The sequence below is a fragment of the Mesoplodon mirus genome, assembly GCF_964341445.2.
Source record: "Mesoplodon mirus genome assembly, chromosome: 5".
Classification (NCBI taxonomy): Eukaryota; Metazoa; Chordata; class Mammalia; order Artiodactyla; family Ziphiidae; genus Mesoplodon; species Mesoplodon mirus.
Window position 1 is genome coordinate 129,501,549 of NC_138980.1, and position 7,558 is coordinate 129,509,106.

The following is a 7,558-nucleotide window of genomic DNA, read 5'->3' on the forward strand; positions in this document are numbered from 1 at the left end:
TAGACATATTAGTGTATACATGTCAATCCCAATCTCCCAGTTCATCCCACCACCACCACCACCACCACTTTCCCCCCTTGGTGTCCATAGGTTCGTCCCCTACATCTGTGTCTCTATTTCTGCCCTGCAAACCAGTTCATCTGTACCATTTTTCTAGTTTGAGTACTCTTATTGTAGATCCTTTCCCTCCCAGGGATAGCCACTTCTATCTGTTCATCTCTTTTTGTGTCCTGAGAGCTTGGTTTGGATCTAGTAAGTGCATTCACTCTCTGGTTTTCTGTCTGCCCAGGGATGCAGATTTTTGGATCTGTGTTCAGAAGAAGCCAAACATTAGGTTGAGATCATGAGAATCTGTAGACTGCAGGACAAATATGTGAGCAGACTGGGCACCCCATTTTTGGCTGGTGTCCTGCTAACCATTACCAGCTCTTAGTGCATTCATCTTAGTCTAGATAAAGGGTCTTAGTCCGTAAGGACCTTATCCTCTGTTTCCTCGTTGCCTTGCTTGTGCTGGGAAGTCCTATCCCGGTATCACCTGCCTGGTGTCAGACACAGATCGGAAGGTCTGTAACTGGAGGTGTCTCAAATAAAAAAAAAAAAAAAATTATTTTCTTTATTTTTTTGGTTGCGTCAGGTCTTAGTTGCAGCATGTGGGATCTTTCATTGCAGTGCAGGTGCTTTGTTGTGGCGCGTGGGTTTTCTCTCTCTAGTTGTGGTGCGCAGGCTCAGGGTGCATAGGCTCTGTAGTTGTGGCACACGGGCTTAGTTGCCCTGTGGCATGTGGGATCTTAGGTCCCAGACCAGGGATCGAACCCGCGTCCCCTGCATTGGAAGGTGGATTCTTTACCACCAGAACACCAGGGAAGTCCCGAGGTAGCTCACTTTTATGGGAAACTAGAGACACATGTTTTCACAAACACCACTCCCATCACCTGTGGCAAATGAGATTCTTTGCTTTCTTTCTCTTTGGCTATTGTTGGGAGTGACTCAATTATGGGTCTTCATTTTCTGCACCCTTTTGGGGGGTTGCCTCTTGTGTCCATGGCTAAATCATAAAAAGGTCCATTGGTTTTGAGGCACATTTTAGAATACATATACGTTTGCAGATCCTAAGTCGTCAGTGGCCAGACAACAGATCTTTTGATTTGAAAAAGAGTTTACATTTGTAAGAATTTTTAGAGAACTCTCACCCTAAACAAATATCCTATTACCAATATGGAAAAATCAAATTGAAAGGAGGACATAAAGAAAGATCGCAGCTAGCTTAAAAGTCTTCCTTAATAAAATTAAAGAACAGAAATCAAAATCTATATCCACTGTAAACTCCCTCCTCCACCTCCCTGCTACAAATGGCCCACTTGGGCCTTTCCCCTGAAGGTTAATTGGGCTAAAGTGGAGTGAAGTCCTCAGAGGGAAGGAATACATCCTAAAGCCTTTGTTGAACGATTTATAAAAACATTCCAAAGACACAGAGCTCTAAATCCACAAGCCCTGGAACATAGGAATCTTGGTTTCTGCCTTAATTGGAACTCTCTCTGATAAACGTAAGAAATTCAAAATAATATAGTTGGATGGGTAGGCCAGCCCCTTAATATCACTACTGGGGCTGCCACTCAATTCTTTGAAGAATTAAAAATATCTGTCCTGGGCTCCCCTGGTGGTGCAGTAGTTGAGAGTCCGCCTGCCAATGCAGGGGACACGGGTTCGTGCCCCAGTCCGGGAAGATCCCACATGCCGCGGAGTGGCTGGCCCGTGAGCCATGGCCGCTGAGCCTGCGTGTCCGGAGCCTGTGCTCCGCAACGGGAGAGGCCACAACAGTGAGAGGCCCGCGTACCGCAAAGAAAAAAAAAAAAAAAAAAAAACTGTCCTTACCTTACTAATCAAGTCTTTATAAAATCAGAAATATGGCTCTAGAAGTAACCCAAAGTACACCCATCTTTCTGACCACTTGCAGAGCCTCCCCTATTCATCTCAGGATACTTGCTGATACTTTAAGAAGTCAGGATGTTGGAAAAGGGACTGACCTGAACTTAAGAAAAAGAAATACAAATAGTAATTACGCTAGGCCTCAGCCTCCTCAGTCCGGCTCCTCTGAAACCTCTTCGCAACTAGGCCTCAACCTGGGCCAATTAGAAACTACAGACTCTCAACACAAATAATTCTGCCCACCTACTACATCCCCCTCTCCCCCTCCTCCCTTAAAAATGCCTGTTTGCAAAGGCTCAGTGCTACCAAACGAATTTGCTGTTGTCCTGGCCAAAATCTGGTAATAGGCAAATATGCCCCTGAAAACGCTCTTAGAGCAGTTATTTTAAAAGGTTGCTTTCTTCCTCTCCCTCTTTGAGATGTAAATCTTCTACCACCCAGAACCGTCTTCTCCAGGACCCGAGAGCCGTCTCTTTAAAATGCAAACATCCAAGGAAATTAGGCTGGCTCTCAGCCTGAGGGATCCCTTGCTTTTAATTGTACTATTGCTTCCTGTCATAAAATATGAGAAATTTATTTCTCCTCTTAATAAAAACCAATTAATATCCCCCTTTAACGAGCCCCCAGTGCTCTTTTCCTTAGCACTCCCTGGGCTTTAAAAAGTAACTTCTCAGGTCTTCCCTGGTGGTCCAACAGTTAAGACTCTGCGCTCCCAATGCAGGGGGCCCAGCTTCCATCCCTGGTCAGGGAACTAGATCCTGCATGCCGCAACTAAAAAGATCCTTCACAGGGCAACTAAGACCTGGCATAGCCCAACAAACAAACAAATAAATAAATAGTAACTTCTCAGGCCACTAAAACCACCTGAGACTGAACTACAGCCTCCACTGATTATACATCAAGGCAAAGAAAAGGTCTTAAAGGCCTCCCCCACAAATATTGGTAAAAAGCTTTAGCCCATATGTTGAACAAATAACAACTCATTTCATCTCCTAGAAACATAGTCTGAATAAAAAGTGGGGCAAAGACAAACACTAACTCTTACCTAAACTAATAAATTTTGGATTACTATGAAAGCTATAAGGTTTCTATTTGTGTCTGCATGTATGCTTATGTCTGTCTATGTATGTAATATGTATATGTGGTATTTTCTTACCCCTGGATGGCATAGCCAAATTAATTTATACAGTTCCTTAAAAGAGCTCTACTTTAATTGGCTTAGAGAAAAATAAAAACATGTAAATGAAATATTCCTAAAACTCAGAAATCTAAACTTTTTTTCAAATTCACATGATTTGGGTAAATCTTTAGTAAATAAGACTAGTTTAATATCATTTGTTTAATAATAAAAATAACTGTTTCTTCTGAGTTATCAGCATTATGATACAAACATATTTTCAGACTACTTGGGTTTACTAATCAAATAAGCTATTATTTACTATATGTTTAAGATTATAAAACTTACAGATTTTATTTTTTTTATTGGACTATAGTTGCTTTACAATGTTGTGTTAGTTTGTGTTGTACGGCAAAGTGAATCAGCCACACGTATACATATATCCCCTCTTTTTTGGATTTCCTTCCCATTTACGTCACTACAGAGCCCTGAGTACAGTTCCCTGTGCTATACAGTCGGTTCTCATAAGTTATCTGTTTTATACATAGTAGTGTATATATGTCAATCCCAATCTCCCAATCCATCCCCCACCCTCCTTCCCCCCTTGGTATCCATACATTTGTTCTCTACGGCTGTGTCTGTATTTCTGCTTTGCAAATAAGTTCATCTATACCATTTTTCTAGATTCCACATACATGCGTTAATATACGATATTGTTTTTTCTCTTTCTGACTTACTTCACTCTGTATGACAGTCTCTAGGTCCATCCATGTCTCTGCAAATGGTACAATTTCATTCCTTTTTATGGCTGATTTTATTTTTTTTTATTGAAGTATAGTTGATTTACAATGTTTTAGGTGTACAGCAAAGTGATTCAAAGATATATATATGTGTGTGTGTATATATATATTCTTTTTCAGGCTCTTTTCCATTATAGGTTATTACAAGAAATTGAATATACTTCCCTGTGCTATACAGTAGGTCCTAGTTGTTTATCTATTTTATATATAGTAGTGTGTATCTGTTAATCCCAAATTCCTAATTTATCCCTCCCCCCTCCTCCACTTTGGTAACCATAAGTTTGTTTTCTATGTCTGTAAATCTGTTTCTGTTTTGTAAATAAGTTCATTTATATCATTTTTTTAGATTCCACATATAAGTGATATCATATGATAGTCACCTTTATCTGACTTACTTCACTTAGTTTGATAATCTCTGGGTCCATTCATGTTGCTGCAAATAGCATTATTTCATTCTTTTTTATGGCTGAGTAATATTCCATTGTGTATATACACCACATATTCTTTATCCATTCATCTGTAATGGGCACTTAGATTGTTTCCATGTCTCAGCTATTGTAAATTTTGCTGCTATGAACATTGTGGTGCATGTACCTTTTCGAATTAGAGTTTTCATCTTTTCTGGATATATGCCCAGGAGTGGTATTACAGGATCATATGGTAACTCTATTTTTAGTTTTTTAAGGAACCTCCATACTGTTCTCCATAGTGGCTGCACCAATATTCTCACCAACAGTGGAAGAGGGTTCCCTTTCCTTCACACCCTCTCCAGAATTTAGTATTTATAGACTTTTTGATAATGGCCATTCTGACTGGTGTGAGGTGATACCTCATGGTAGTTTTGATTTGCATTTCTCTAATAATTAGCAGTGTTGAGCATCTTTTCATATGTCTGCTGGTCATCTATATGTTTTCTTTGGAAAAATGTCTATTTAGGTCTTCTGCCCATTTTTTTCTTTTGACTGAGTTATTTATTTTTTTGATAGTGAGCCATATAAGATGTGCATTTTGGAAATTAATCCCTTGTTGGCCGCATTGTTTGCAAATGTTTTCTACCATTCTGTAGGTTGTCTTTTTGTTTTGTTTATGGTTTCCTTTGTTGTGCAAAAGTTTTTAAGTTTAATTAAGCCCTATTTGTTTATTTTTGCTTTTGTTTCCATTACGCTAGGAGACAGATCCAAAACAAATATGACTGAGATTTATGTCAGAGTGTTCTGCCTATATTTTCCTCTAGGAGTTTTATAGTATATGGCCTTACGTTTAGGTCCATTTTGAGTTTATTTTTGTATATGGTGTTAGAGAATGTTCTAATTTCATTCTTTTACATGTAGCTCTCCAGTGTTCCCAGCACCACTTATTGAAGAGACTGTCTTTTCTCCATTGTTTATTCTTGCCTCCTTTATCATAGAGTAATTGACCATAGTGAGTGGGTTTATTTCTGGGCTTTCTATCCTGTTCCATTGATCTGTGTCTGTTTTTGTGCCAGCACCATACAGTTTTGATTACTGTAGCTTTGTAGTATAGTCTGAAGTCAGGGAGCAAGATTCCTTAGAGATTTTATTTTAATCAAATTAAATCATTGCTCTTACAAATTTTATTTCAACAAGAATTGTGTTTTATTATATGTCTGCTTAGAAGTACTTTCCAAAATCTTTTTGGTAACTTGAAACCTTAGTTATACAAATTTAAATAATAGATATCCATTAAATATTCATTAAATATCTAGATCATTTCCAAATAATATAAAATACTGAAACATTAATTACTAAACATAGCTTTAAGTTTATCTGTTTTGACTTCTTATTTATACAGGAAACTAAAGATATTTGGTTCTATGAACAAAGATGATCTTTTTGTCGTATTGAGAAATTGTACTATGAGGGCAGCATAAGTCTCTAGAAACTGTGAGATGATGTATAGATAAATTTGCTAATCTACTACACAATGCTGGTCTATGACAGTTCACAATTGTCTACTTCCTAGTTTTCTCTGGGAAATAAAGGTTACTAAGGGTTCAAAATTATAATCAATATATGTAAATGAAGCTACTAGAAATAATAAGGGTGAAGAAGAAAACTCTGAATGCAAAGTATTCAAGGAGTGTAGGATTGTGTTTGTTAAGAAAAAGAAAAGAGTAATTCTGTCCAAAAGTAGTTGTTTAAAGATTGTTGCATTGGCACTGTGAAGACCTGTGCTGGAGTGCGCCCCCCGGCCGCTGCAGCCCCTCGCCGCTGCAGTCACCTCGCTTCTCTGTGCCTCTGTTGGGACCCAGCCAGCCCGGGCGCCGCGAGCTGCTGGAGGGCCCGTCCGGGCGGCAGCGCGGCGCCCGGGACCCCCGCCCGGCTGCTCACCTGCGGCCCGCCGGCCGCACAAGTCTACGGAGCCGGGCCTAGGATGGGCGGCGGCTCAGCGTGGCCGGGCTGGGCTCGGCGGCGTCCACATGGCCGCGGCCGGCTGGCGGGACGGCTCCGGCCAAGATAAGTACCGGCTCGTGGTGGCCGGCGGGGGCGGCGCGGCAAGTTGGCGCTCACCATCCAGTTCATCCAGTCCTATTTTGTAACGGATTATGATCCAACCGTCGAGGATTCCTACACAAAGCAGTGCGTGACAGATGACCGGGCAGCCCGGCTAGATATTCTGGATACAGCGGGACAAGAGGAGTTTGGAGCTATGAGAGAACAGTATATGAGAACTGGCGAGGGTTTCCTGTTGGTCTTTTCAGTCACAGATAGAGGCAGTTCTGAAGAAATCTGTAAGTTTCAAAGACAGATTCTCAGAGTAAAGGATCGTGATGAGTTTCCAATGACTTTAATTGGTAATAAAGCAGATCTGGATCATCAGAGACAGGTAACGCAGGAAGAAGGACAGCAGTTAGCACGACAAGTTAAGGTAACATACGTGAAGGCGTCAGCAAAGATTAGGATGAATGTAGATCAAGCTTTCATGAGCTTGTCCGGGTTATAAGGAAATTTCAAGAGCAGGAATGTCCTCCTTCACCAGAACCAACGCGGAAAGAAAAAGACAAGAAAGGCTGCCACTGTGTCATTTTCTAAGAATCCCTTGAATTTTAGCTACGAACTGCCAGGAAAAGCCCTCATCTTCTCCCTCTCTCCTTACAGTTTACATCACGCTGGTACCTTTCTAGCCTTAGATAAATGATCACCGTGGTAGCCTTAGACCAAGAAGCTGGCTAATCCTTTCCATGAAGTTAATCCAATGGTCATTCAAGACAGATTTAAAGGAAACACTAAGGCTGCTTCAAAGATTGATTCCTTTAAAATGGATATCTATATATACAGACACATTCTTTTTTTAAGGGCTTACTTTTAATAAGGATGAATCAGCTTTGGAACCTAAGCTGTTTGCCAAGCTGAAGTCATAGGTTGTGAAATAACTTTTAACTTCTGGAATCATATCGCCTACTGTTACTCTAAATAGAAACATAGGGAGTTTTTTTTAATGTGAATTTTTGCCTATCTCTAAAAATTTTGATGTCAACTTTAGTTAACCTTAAATACACTGAATTGAATTCACAAAAGTGAGACATCTCAGACCTTTACTGATGCTATAGCCTTTGTTTTCCAGTGGCCAAAATACCAAAATGCCTATTGTATTTATAGGTTAAAAACTGCATGTAAAGCCTTTACTATTATTCCTAAAGATAATATTCTATGTGGCCAAATATTTGGACTCATTCTGGACTTAGGCATTTTAG

General features: G+C 40.1%; 1 pseudogene across 1 annotated transcript; it reads left to right on the forward strand.

Annotated features, from left to right (window-relative positions):
* Positions 1-6,283: 6,283 nt before the first annotated feature.
* On the forward strand, positions 6,284-7,038 carry LOC309804951 (ras-related protein R-Ras2-like; annotated as a pseudogene). The gene has a single exon. The product of its transcript is annotated as a ras-related protein R-Ras2-like (transcript).
* Positions 7,039-7,558: the final 520 nt, after the last annotated feature.